The sequence below is a fragment of the Cupressus sempervirens genome, chromosome 6 (genome assembly GCF_028749045.1).
Source record: "Cupressus sempervirens isolate cs-2001-9-10 chromosome 6, ASM2874904v1, whole genome shotgun sequence".
In the NCBI taxonomy this organism is placed as follows: domain Eukaryota; kingdom Viridiplantae; phylum Streptophyta; class Pinopsida; order Cupressales; family Cupressaceae; genus Cupressus; species Cupressus sempervirens.
This window is the reverse complement of record NC_143123.1, coordinates 145,797,300-145,811,165: the sequence shown is the minus strand read 5'-3', so window position 1 is coordinate 145,811,165 and position 13,866 is coordinate 145,797,300. Positions and strand designations below refer to the sequence as shown.

The following is a 13,866-nucleotide window of genomic DNA, read 5'->3' as shown; positions in this document are numbered from 1 at the left end:
CGAAAGTTTAATGTGCTAAATCTGGGAAGAAATGAAGTGGTAAAATGAATCATCAATTATATAACATGGTAGATAATACCTGAGATAAGTTTAAAATAGATGGAATCCTTCACCAAAGTAGCATAGGAGTTTGCTAGAGCAGCTAGATTTTTATTCTGGCATGTTAAGTATCAATATGAGACCTGGTTTCTAGAAATAAACGAAGGGCTCCAAAACCCATAAGAGTATGAAACAGTGATAGCATTTCATTATAACTATTGTAGAAGAGGGATTAAAATAAATGACATAGGCTTCAAGTATAATTATACAATGCTAGCCATTTCTAATCTCAATTTTAATGTGGGAGTATTGTGTAGAGAGGGACAATTGGAGGAGGCGGTTGATGTTTTGCTTAACACACATAACCCTGTTGTTGATGTTGATGTCATGTATGTAATTGTAAGTGCCCTGGTAGTCATGTATGCAAAATGTGGACACATACAAAAGGCATGTGAACTATTTGACAAAATTCCTCAATGGGATGCAATCTCATGGAATGCAATGTTAACGAGATATGTAATGCATTGATTTTGTAAGGATGCTCTTAAACTTTTTGACGTAATGAAACACTCTGGACCATATCCTAATCATGTAAGCATAGTTTAGGTTTTATTTGCATGCAGCCATGGAGGGTTATTGGAAAAGGGCTGTAAATACTTCAGTAGCATCAATGAACTTTATGACATGACACCTATTATGGATCATTATGTATGCATGGTTGACCTTCTTGGCCATGCTAGCTATCTCGAGTAAGCTCTGAACTTTATCATTAAAATGCCAACTAAACCTTCGATGGTTGTGTGGATATGTTTGATTGGTTCTTGTAGATTGCATAAAAATATAGGGCTTGGGGCATTTGCATAAACTCTCCTTCTTGACCTTGATCCTGAAAATACTGCACCTTATGTTCTTTTGTCAAACATCTATTATGAAGTGGGCAAGTGGGGTGATGCTTAGAAAGTAAGGACATTGATGAAAGACAGAGTAACTAAAAAGATACATGGATGTAGTTGGATTGAAGTCGATAAAATGATGCACATTTTTTGTGTAGGAGATAAATCTCATCCACAAACATAGAAGATCTATGCAACACTACAAAATTTGTCTTGGGAGATCAAGGCAACAGGGTATTTTCCAGATTCAAGACAAGTATTGAATGATGTGGAGGGGGAGGAAAAAGAAGCATTCCTTTGCTACCATAATGAAAAGATAGCAATTTCATTCGGTTTGTTAAATACTTCCCTTGAAACAACCATTAGAATTGTCAAGAACCTTTGAGTATGTGTTGATTGACACACTACAACCAAGTTTATCTCCAAAGTTATGGCAAGAGAAATTGTTGTGAGAGATGCAAATTGGTTCCATCATTTCGATCAAGGACAATGTTCTTGTGGAGATTATTGGTGATGCTATGTGAAATAAGTTGTACATATATGCTTTCACCATGACAAATTGCATTAACTCAAATGTGCAAGGATAACGAGGAATCAGGATTTGTCTTCTTATATGGAAGGATAAGAAGGAATCAGGTTTTATCTTCAGTTTCTAATAATGATTTTTTTGAATTTCTTGGAAACTAAAATATGCTGTTGATTTGATAAATTCATATGCATATAGATACTGATGGGTTGATTTTAGTAAAGTTCCATTTTACTCCATGGACTCATCACGAGACTCAAATTTTTTTCAGGAAGGCTATTCATCCTTGGAAGGAAAAGAAAGTGAAGGGAGATACTTAAAGGAAATGGGAAGGTGTTTGGCCAGCAGGAAATGTGAGAGCTGGCTTACAATTGGTTCCTTGCTTGGGGACAATGAGGAGAGCATCTGTTGGTAGGTTATTTCCTCTCCCTTTCTGTCGCTCTTTAGTTGAATTGAGTGTATCTTTTGTTAATTATGGGTCTTCCATTGGGGAAATAAAATCCATTTTCCTCATTTTCTATGCAAATTGATATATGCAGATTAGCTTTATTCTTCATTCGAGGTTCGAGATGTCTCATGTTGCTTTATAGAAATTTGAAATTGGGAGAGCTAACATGTTTATTAAATCACACTATTTTTTTGATTTAATTTTATTTCTCTGTTTTCTTTTTGTCTCAAAAATAAATTATTGGAATTTATATCAGCATAATTAAAAATATAATTTTTTTATGCTTTAAATGATGCATGTGTACGGTATTCACAATGCTTGCAATTTGAGATTTATAATTTCTTAGATGAAAATGCACTTATGTACAAATTTGAAGCAAAACCACAGTGGCACTAGAATTCCACATTTATGGGATTATAAAATCAAGTATGATGATGTCTATAAAAAATAATAGAACTAAAATTGGTACGTAGAGCTAGGAGGAAATGGTTCTCACTTAACCTAGTAAAGCTATGTACAACAAAGGTAATTGCATGATTTTACATTAGAATCATTTGAGTAAAAATGGAAAGTATTTGTGGTCACTATAGGTATGAAATAGAAGAAACTTAGGAAGGTAAGAACCACAAGAACTTATGAGGAACAATGCAATTGAAGGCCTTGCTAGCATAGATCAAGACTGTTCAATTGTTTGATGAAATGTCAAAAATGGATACAAATATCTGTTTTGTGGAAGATGCCATTGGGGCACATGAATATTATTGGAAAGAATGGCCAAACAAAGGCAGTCTCACGGATGGATTCTGATGTTCATTAAGCTCGATGAAATTGATTGTGATTGGATTTAATGAAGACAAGGTTCATGCATTCACACAAAAGCATTAGGTAAGATGGGTGCAGTGTTTGTGTTGTGTGCGCACAAACTTATGAAGCTATTTTTTGCCCTTTTAAAAGCTTACATAGATTTGATAAAGCTAGCAAAAACCATTGAGATAAGAAAAAAAAGAATATTGTGCAAGAAGTCAAACATATATTAAAACACATCTTGGAATAATCTTATTCACTCTTTCTATCCTAAATAGTGATTTACTTTTTAAGGACAAAATGAATGATAGAGTCCTACCAAAAGATCAATGACCTACTCCCACCTGTCCAATCTTAACTCATCTACAATTAAACACATGTTTGGCATGTGCTTCCTTTTTGAAATATAAATCCTAAATATTTGGTTATTTGACTGCAATTTAACACAATCTTAGCCAAATATTCTTCAACTAAACTGAGCAAGCAAACCATTATCCAAAATCAACAACCACCAACTATAGAGGCACTTAAATATTACATTTCTCATGCCTAGGAAGGACTTGGGAGCTTGCTTGAGGCACAACAATTTCTTAGGATCCTATTGATGGGTGTTTTGTTACACTCTTAGCAAGTGGAGAATAAAACACCAAGCATTCAATCTTCTCTAGAACAAGGAAACCTTAGAGATGCTAAACAATTTATCATGTATGATCAACTAGGACAACCACAAGGTTTATATAGAAAACTAGTGATTTTATATTGGATGTAACTCCATGAATAATGTCATCTTGTTGGTAACCCACAAAGGGACTTATACTATTTCAATTTGATCTATCAATTTTCTTTGAAATAATGAATGATTTTGCAATGTAGGATCTTCAACTAATCCTAAAAAGGGTTTAGATATAAAATAAAAAAGAAATGGGTCTAATGTAGCAAATTTTCTTTAGAGCAGGTGAGTTGAATCTTTGAGGGGAAGGAGTTATAAGCTCCAAAAATCTTGAAGGAGGCCTATTTGGGGCTCTTCTAGTAGCCCTATTTGTGAAGAAACTATGCAATCAGGTATGAACCCATCCTTACCATTAGTTTAAACATGTTGAAAGTGTTCCAAATAACATCTTAGATCTCATGGAAACCTTGGTTGGACTAGGGAATGTTGTTGAATGAAGTCAAAAAAAAGCCATACATTAGTCAGATAACATGTTCTTTATGATGGGCATTTTTTTCATTTAAAAGATTAGAGATATCAAATGAATTAGAATTACAGTTACTGTATGTTCATAGATAGTCAAGTCATTTTAATGGTTACAGTTGAGGACATCCAAGGGAGATACATTTGGAAAATAATTTATTGTTCTCAATGGCAGCAATAGAGGGTGGTGACTCAATTCTTATGAGATGTGGTGACCCTTTCACCAATAAAGGAGAAATCTTTCCAAACATCCAAGGATTTCTTATCAATCATCACTCTTGATTATGTGAATCCACAAAAGTAAATTGCTAAATAAAGAAAATAGTCAACCAACAAATTTTTCTTTAAACCAACATGCATTCAATCATCATTAGCAAACCAACATTTGTTACAACATCAGTTATCTATTCAATAATCACTTAATTATCAATTACCAAATAGCTCAAATTATACAATCAAAGGAATGAATGGATTTTGCAAGTCAGATCTCCTCATTTTGAAGACAATAAAGCAATCCATTGAAATGTGAAACAGTGTATGCCATAGTGCCACCATATATGCCAATGCACTCATGCATGCTGGAACCACTATAGACACATTTTTGAGAGAAAATCTGGTGATGTGTCTTTCTTTTCCTTGTTAATTTGGCTAACTCATAGGATTTTGTTGAATGCATGCAATTAAATTTTTAACTTTTTTTGCCAGGAATGGCTCAGCAGGGCAACAAATTGGGCAAATTTCAGCGCTATTGCTGGTTTGGGGGTCATTCACCGGGGTCACCTTCAACAAGGTCGATCTTTGATGGATCCATATCTTCCTCACAATGGTTCAACTGGTGGTGGAAGCCCATACTCTAAGGGTGGGACTCTATATGCTTTAGGGCTTATTCATGCTAACCACAGCGAAGGAATCAAATAGTTTCTTCACGAGAGCCTGTGTAGTACTAGTGTTGAAGCGAGTCTTCTCAAGTTTTAACTAGTTCCAAAACATGTCCAACTTTCTAAGTGATTTAAACAACTACTCAACTTAAGATATAATACTTTCAAGCTACTTATACCAGATATGTGGTATTTTTTAAAGGTAATTCAGCATGGTGCATTTTTGGGGCTGGGATTGGCTGCTTTGGGAACTGCCGATGAAGAGATTTACGATGATATCAAAAATGTTCTTTATTCAGATAGTGCAATTGCTGGAGAGGCAGCAGGTATCAGTATGGGATTGCTTATGGTTGGTACTTCAAGTGAAAAGACAAGTGAAATGCTTTCATATGCACATGATATTCAACATGAGAAGATTATAAGGTACCATTGGTTTTTAATTTTTATTAAATTAGCATTAATTGCAAACACAACATTAGAGGAGTTATTCAAAATTTTACGTTTTAGATTTTGGGAATATATTTTTAATTTGTGAACATGAATAGAAGCTTGGCCCTTGGAAAGGCAGTAACTGTCTATGGAAGGGAAGAAGAAGCTGATACCCTTATAGAGCAAATGACCAGGGATCAGGATCCAATTCTGCATTATGGTGGAATCAATGCTTTGGCTCTGGCATATAGAGGCACAACAAATAACAAAGCCATTTTTCGTCTGCTGCACTTTACTATCTCATATGTCAGTGATGATGTGAGAAGAACTACGGTGATGGCAATTGGATTTGTTCTATACTTTGAGCCTAAGAAGGTTTGTATCTTTGGTATCATTGTACACCTATATGTTTTTACTATAACTTAAATTTGGCCAAAGGTGGTTTGCCAGAAATGAATATTTTAAAACTTTTCTGAGATTATCATGATTCTTTACAACAACATAAAATTTAAAAGCAATTTTTACAGACTCCAAGAATAGTATCTCTGTTGTCTGAATCATACAATCCACATGTTAGATATGGAGTGGCTCTAGCTATAGGTATCTCTTGTGCAAGCACAACTTTAAGTGAGGCTATTTCTCTGTTGGAGCTATTAACATCAAACATTGTAGACTTTGTTTGTCAAGGTGCTCTTATAACCATGGCTATGGTTCTTATGCAAACAAATGAGGGATGTGAACCTCGTGTTGGTGATGCTGTAAATTTAATTTTTTGAAGTTATTTGATGTTTTTGAATTGGAAAAATGTGAACACCAAATGAAGATTCTCCATCTCAAGAACATTTTTAAAAATGTAGGATTTCAACTTGTTTTCTATTGGGATCTTTTGTTGCAATAAGGGTCTCTTCCAACCATACATTCTTTTTGGCATTGTGATTCTAGGATTCCTTTTAATTAACTTGGTTATTTTTCATTTATAAAATATCAGGTGTCAACTTGAGAAGATAATTCTTGACAAGAATGAAGATACCATGAGCAAGATGGGTGCAATTTTGGCATCAAGTATTTTAGATGCAGGTGGTTGGAATGCGACCATCAAGTTGCTTTCTAGGACAAAGCATGATAGAATTATTGCTATTTTTGGTATGGTAGTATTTAGCCAATTTTGGTATTGGTATCCCCTCATATATTTCTTGAGTCTCTCTTTTGCTCCTACTGCTTTCATTGGGCTCAACTATGACTTGAAGGTCCCAAAGTTTGAATTTTTGTCAAAAGCTACGCCCTCACTATTTGAATATCCTCATCTCACAACACCTCCAACAACAAATTCAGCTATAAAATTGCCTACTACTATTCTATCTATATGTCTATATCAGCAAAGGCTAAAACCAAAGCAAAGAAAGATGCTGATCAGAAAACTGTTATGGATGAGGGTAATGCACATGAGAATGTGAAGCGTTCGAATTCCTGCAACAAATATTCATAATATTAAGGCTAAGATAAAAGAGGTCTTAGCTACTACTAGTGTGCATGTCCCAAGTCTAACAGGTATGTCATGAATAAAATTTTATTGGAGGTAATCTATTTCTCTCTAGTTGCAATTTATTTCTTATGGCATTAGTGGATTTTGTCCAATACATCATAATTAATTCAAGGGTTTTGAGGCTTTTGAATGTCTAATGTAGAGGAAATTTAAAATGTTCTTGATTATATTCTAAAGACTAATAGTAACTGATCAGGTTGCATTAGTAATGTTTATGCCCTTTTTCTTGTATCCCGTGTAATTGTAATTCACATTGTTTTTCCTTAAAATTATATTAATGTGAATACATATGTGGCCCTAGCCCAACAACATTTGAAAAAAATATAGTATTATAGCAGCAACTATGCTAGTAGCAAAGTCACTCAGAGCAATTAACACTGTAGCCATACCACCAAAGCCTTACAAACTAAAGAAATACCATAGAACCCATAGCTCCCACTCTATGCAATACTACAGATAGCCATACCAAAATATGAACAGATGTTCAATCCCCATGAAAAAAATTTGGAATTTTGTCAAAAAATCTAGCAAACTCAAAGAAACCATAGAGAAAATAGGAAGCCTACCTTAAAAGATAGTACCTACAGCTCATGAAGCAGCATGTTGCACAGGAGCACAACCCAAAAACTTGAACCATTTAGAGACCTGTACCAAAAGGTGTTTTGATCCATCAAAACTCCATAAAAAATTTCATTATCTGAGACATCAGTAACTTCTGTCAAAGCAGCAATAGTACCATTAGTAGAAAATGCACCATGAAATTTAATGCCTTTGATATTTTCTAACTTTTTCAAGGCCCTCTTCAACATCCAATCCTCCAGCAATGACATTGGATAATCTACATTTAACTCCAAAGTGCTATCATGAAATGAGATAAGTGATCAACGATAATCCATGTTGAAGTGTTGTCCTAAGATCTTATTAGAATGCTTCTAGGGCTTGACTATAAATGTGCATTTCATGGATATCATCTTGAATCTTTTTTATTACTGTATCTTGAATGACTAATGTACCATGTTGTCTTACCCAATGATTAATGTACCAATTTCTTGTATGTTGTTGGCCTTAAAAATATTGTTATAGGGCTTGAACATGTATCATCATGATGATTATGGCTATTGCCATGTCAATTGAAAAGGATTTTGGTGCACATTTATAGGTGATGGAATGTAGATAATATCATGAACATGGCCATCATCACATTATACTCACAATGAACTAAATGTAACTGTGCAAATTTGTTCTATACATATAAAAGCAAGTCTATTCAATTTCATACAATGCATAGTTATGTCTAGCTAGTTAATTGAATTTGCTATCTCATAACTACGGCCAATTTAAGGTAGCACCAATGCTTTATGACAAGAATCTCTGTTGAATTAGCTTTAAAAAGTTGCCAAAAGTGGCTTCAAAATTTTACTAATTGGAAGCATTTCCTGATTTATTTTTTTTCAAGTCGGCTTCATGGTTCTCATTACAAAGAGTGAACCTACTATATTGTTGATAGAGTACCCAAGAGCATGAGTATTATCCAAGTGTGTGTTAGAAAATGATCACTACAGGAGAATTATCTGAGTTTTTGTTAGAAAATGACTCTTCTTAGTTTTTGGGTCTGTGTTATATGACACTTTGGTTTTATTAGAAACTTATGTTTTCACCATTCTCATGTGACAAAAATGCAAAGGAAACAATTCCCCTATTTTAATAGCTAGTAAATAGGTGGTAGTGTTCTTTGTTCAGTGAATTCCAACATTAATAGTTAATGGTACTTAGTTATAGGTTTTGGAAGTAGCAGCTTATGGTTGAATTAGGTTAACGTAGTTTTTTAATTAGAACTTGTTTAGAGTTTATTATAATGAAAATTTAATAATAATTTTCTTGATTTTTTCCTTTGTAGGGTTGCTATGTATGTATTGTGCTAGGTTACTATGAAGGCGGGGATATGTAAGTTTTTCCTTCCCGTGAAAGAGTTTTTCCTTGTTATGTATTTAGCATTATCTCCTATTTAAATGCCTGATTAAACGGAGTTTTTAATGTAGGGCTGAGATAATGAAAAAGGCAAATGGAGTATATTTTCTTGAAGAAGTCAACAGTAATCTCGTGAAAGCCAAGTTGCTTCTAGATCAGCTTATCCAAATGTAATTTGTCTTTCTAATCTTTGAGCACATTTATAAATATGCTTCATGTTTTCGGGCAGAAACTCTATAAATGGTGTGTACAGCTTCTTCTTGCAGTGGACCATTTGCACTCTAATCATATCCTTCATAGAGATTTGAAGGTTAATTATTGATTATTTATTAATATTTGTTAATAAGGGATTGTACTACTACTCATTTTAGCATTTCTCTTAGGAAATGGTAACATGATATAATGTGTTGTTTTCTTTGCAGTGCTCAAATATTTTTTTGACAAAGGAGCAGGATGTCCATCTTGGTATGTTCTGATTTCTTTGGAATTGCCTATACAAGATGTAACTCTTTTGACACTTAAGTACAGATGAAGGTGCTTGGTTTTCTGTGTGAGTTGAGAATATTCACAATTGTTATTGGTATAATGAATCTACAGGAGACTTTGGACTAGCTAAGAGGTTGAACCCAAATGACCTTACTTCTTCTGTGAGTTTCAAAACTTTAATTTCAAAGCTGTCTGATTTACATATTTTTCCCAAGGGCTGAAGATAGGAAAACCTATATTTTAACAATGTGCCAACATAAATGGATATATTCTAAAAGTGCCCACATTAAACCAAGCCATTTAAATTAGCTTACAATTTTTGATAAGACTTTGCCACAAGCTAATATGATGAATTGGAAAGATGATTGATACATCTGCTTGATTTGTTTTAATAATAGGGAACAAAATACAATCTTTATTAACATGAACTTTAAAAGATGGATGAGGCATGAGTAATAAGCTTTAGTGGAGCTATTTCCTAATAATTTCTTTTGATGCTGAACCAAAGGGATATAGCAGTGTGCTTTGTAACTATGCATATTTGAAAAAATGGAAAGATACAGATAATCACTATCAAGAAATTGTGCTAAAGTTATTTTTAACTTCTTTTTTTGATGATGGAGTGCAATATCCCTCCTTGTAAGTTATTTCTCAATGAGATTAACCTAAAAATATATGCTAGTAAGAATTAAAAATATAAATATACTAATTGATCTATCCATTTCTTTGTGAACTCTGCATGATTCTAACATAACTTAGTGATGTGTTTGGTTAATCTTGCAACTACAGGATATGGTACTGCTCTTGGTGTGATTTGTGCACTTCATTCTAAGGGACTATTAGAGACTGCTTTTTGCACAAAGACGAGACCATTCAACCAGGTACTATGAATGGTTCTTTGTTAATTTCTGTGATAGAAATCTATATTTTAGTCTATAAGAATTCACTTCATGTCAAAAATCTTCAACAAAATTGTTCAGTGGTGTTTGTATCTAGATTCTAATAATTAATGTAACTTGAAAAATTATCATAAACAATTTTGACTCGAAAAGTTATCATAGATTATTTCAATTTAAAAAGTCATCCACTTTAGCATATGTAGTGATTTCCACCTACCAACTGATTGTTCATTTGATGTCAAGAGACTGTACTATTAATAGCAAAGGAATGGTTCAGGACAAAGAAGAGCAGAAGAGAAGAGTTCAAGTATGCTTCAAATTCAAGCAGTTAATTTTATGTTTGTTTTCTATTGTTGTACTTGAGATTGACAATAGTTGCTTTTTTAGGTAATTTCAAAGCTTCATTTGATTCTTCAGCCATTTCTCCTTAGAAGATTGAAGGAAGAGGTGGAACAAAACCTCTGAAAGAAAAAAGAAATAATCATGTATGCAAATATGATGGAACATCAAAAATAGATCCAAGAGCACTTAGTCAATAAAACACTTGAGACCCACCTACAGAGTAAGGCAGAGAAAGGTAGGGTAATGTGTTCTCTAATTTGGAAGAGTTATTTTATAGAGCTCCTGCATAAGTTGTGTTCCTTTATTAAATTGTACTATCAGCCATTTAGCCAGTCTTATTTGCTTGAATAATAAAAGTTTGGTATGACTTCCTTCATCTGTTTCAAGCACAGGCATCAGAACAAAGCTAAACAATTTGATGATTCAACTGAGAAAGAACTGCAACCATCCTAATCTGTTTGAATCACAGTTTGATTAGTCAAGTAAGGATTTAATTAGTAATTGAGCTTAGTTATTTTGAAACTGATTACTAGTGGGACAAATTGATTTAGTGTTATAACTTATGTCTAACATTGAGCTTTCTCTTCAATTGATTACCCACCAGTGGCTCAGTTGGTTCAACAGTGTAGCAAATTTGGCTTGTTAGACAGACTTATATTGCATTTGAAAGCTCAAAAACATAAGGTACCAATAACAATTTGCATTATTTAACCTTCATTTTTACTGCGCCCTTAAGTTTCTTGTACTAATTTCAAGTAACACAGCAATCAAGAGAAGAGTTTGCTTGTTGTTCTCAAGTTCTGTGTGCTTCTGTGTTTTAGGGCATGCACTTTGCAGTTTCTAAACATGATTTTTTGATGGTGCCAAAATTGTACATTGATTATAGATTTTGATATTTTCTCAATGGACAAAATTTCTAGAATTGCTGGAATACTATCTTTAAGCATGTGCAATTTTCTTACAAATTCTTCTTTGGTGTCTTTCAATACAGATCAATGATTTTAATGATCCAGAAAGAAAATTTCATATCTTTTTGCTAAGCACACGAGCTGGTGAGCTTGGGATTAATCTCACTATTGTAGATACCTGTATCATTTATGACAGTGACTAGGTAAGATATAAGTTTACATCTTATCATATTAGTTTCATTGCGGTATGCATTTTTAATGCATGTTTATAGAGTAGAAAAAATTATTTATTATGCAGGAACTTTTGTTATGAACTTGCATTGAAGTTTTTTTGTATGTATTTATTGTAATTATATCAATATAATAAGTTTGATTATGCAAAATCCTCAAATGGATTTTCAAGCAATGGACCGGTGTCATAGGATTGGACAAACAAAGCCTGTACATGTCTACAGGCTTATCACGGCTCATTCTGTGGAGGTAAGGATTGTTTGTTCAACTGTTGGAGACTACTGGGCAACTCTGGTTGGTGGAATTCTTATGAAGAGGGTTGGAAAATCTGTAGGTCTATGGTATTCCCAAAGGTCTCTTTTATTATGCTTGTAAATCTGGATTGTGACTTAGGCATATATCATTGGTAAGTTTCTCTTGTAACATCTATGATGTTTGTAATTGAAAAATAATTGAAACTTCTCAAAGAATGGTTAAAAATTCCCAAAGGTCTCTTTTATTATGCAGGTTACTATGAGAGCTGATAGTGCAGGTTAACTCTGTTTACAGAAGCAACTCAGTTGGAGAATGGCCAGGTATTGCATGATGAGGTTAAGGATGGTGTGATTAATAACAGTTTTCTTTCTAAATCCCAAAAATGTTCTAGTTTTGTGACTCATGAATTTGAACATCTGGGGGAGAGATTGATCAAATTAATGGATTGCGATATAGAGTTTGTAGCTGTGAAAAATTGTTTCCTTACTAGCCTAAATAAAATTGGACTTGCAACCAGTGTTACTGCTATTTATCAAAATTCACATACAAGTAGGTTGGGATAGGCTCGGCTGTAGATTTTCAATAAATAGGTTGAGATAGCAAGAAATTCTCATGGTAAAGAAAATGTTAAATATGCATGGCATGGGGCATCCGATAAAAGTATATCATCAATTATACTACATGGTTTAGCAATAACAAATTAATGAATGGTGGTCTGACATATGGTGTTAGTATTTATCTTGCTCCTAAAGATTGCTTCTACTTGACGTATGAAAGATTATGTTCAAAGATGATGTCTTTGGTGGGGATTTATGTTAAATGTTTGAATTCCAAAATATTCTTTCCTTTAATATGCATATTCTTTATTTAAGAAGGAATGTTTGACTAACTAGTACTGCTTATTCTTTACAGTGTTCCATTTTCATACTTGGACATTAATGGGGAATAGTATGTTGTGTTGTGCTGAGTTATTTTGGGGAATGTTGAGGAAGTTCCTCTTGGCTCTCTTTAAAAGATAATTTCTCAAAACAATTTTAATTTGATCATATAGTAAATTTGTTTTAAAAGTTAACATTTTTGAAAATAGTTTTTACTCATTCTTGTTATTCTACAGGATAAGGATTCCCTATCCATTCCAATGGGGAGCACACATATTTGATGCAAGACAAGCATTTGCAATGATGGCTTCTGCTTTTGTCTCACTCGTTGAGGTTAGCTCGTGTAAGGCTCCCTGATAAAATGCCCTGGACAAAAAAATCGGCACTAGTAGAGTCTACACTTGTGGAAATGGGTCTTTAGGAATGTGCCAACACTCCCATAGGAATCTGGCACCTAAGGGGAATCAGTGGTGGAGAAAAGAGGAGAGTGAGCATTTCCTTAGAAAATCTAATGAGGCCAAGGTTGTTGTTTCTGGATGAACCAACAAGCAGCTTAGACAAGTAAGAATCTTTCTAAATTGGTGGCAAATACTGAATCCATCATCAAGGTTTTTGTTTGTTAGAAGTTTTGTGGATGTTCCTCAAATGATACCATTAGTTCAAATATATCTGACAAGGAACCTTTCAACCCAATGACAGTTGGTTGAATTGTTTATATTGTGAAGTCTTATATATGTAAGAGGGAGCCACTATTAGAGATATAGAAGAGGGAGTCAGGTCTATAGACTGGTGTAATACCACAAGCAATAAAACTTCAATTTTTGCAAGATTTCCTTGATCATTTGGAGTCTCAAATCAAATTGGTTTTCTTTATTAATGCATTGATAGGAGTTATTAACCATCCACATTTCTAATTGATGTTGTCCACATTGTGTTAAACTTGTTGCCGCACCAATTGCACAACCAGTGACTTCTTTTAACTATTTACTTGTTGCAATAGAATATAAGAATAATGGAAATCATTCCATGAGTATGGGGGCTCGATATTCATGGAATGACCAGAATTGACACGTATTATAAGTAACTTCAATAATAGCCCTTCCTGTGAGACACTGGAACTTTTGTGGATGTGCAAGCCATCAGAACA

The 13,866-nt window shown here is 33.8% G+C and overlaps 2 pseudogenes; both read left to right on the top strand.

The window, feature by feature from the left end:
* The first annotated feature begins 4,365 nt into the window (after positions 1 to 4,365).
* Positions 4,366 to 6,695, top strand: LOC149551644 (26S proteasome non-ATPase regulatory subunit 1 homolog A-like; annotated as a pseudogene).
* A 3,272-nt stretch (positions 6,696 to 9,967) lies between these two features.
* LOC149551643 (chromatin remodeling protein DDM1-like) lies at positions 9,968 to 13,076 on the top strand (annotated as a pseudogene).
* Positions 13,077 to 13,866: the final 790 nt, after the last annotated feature.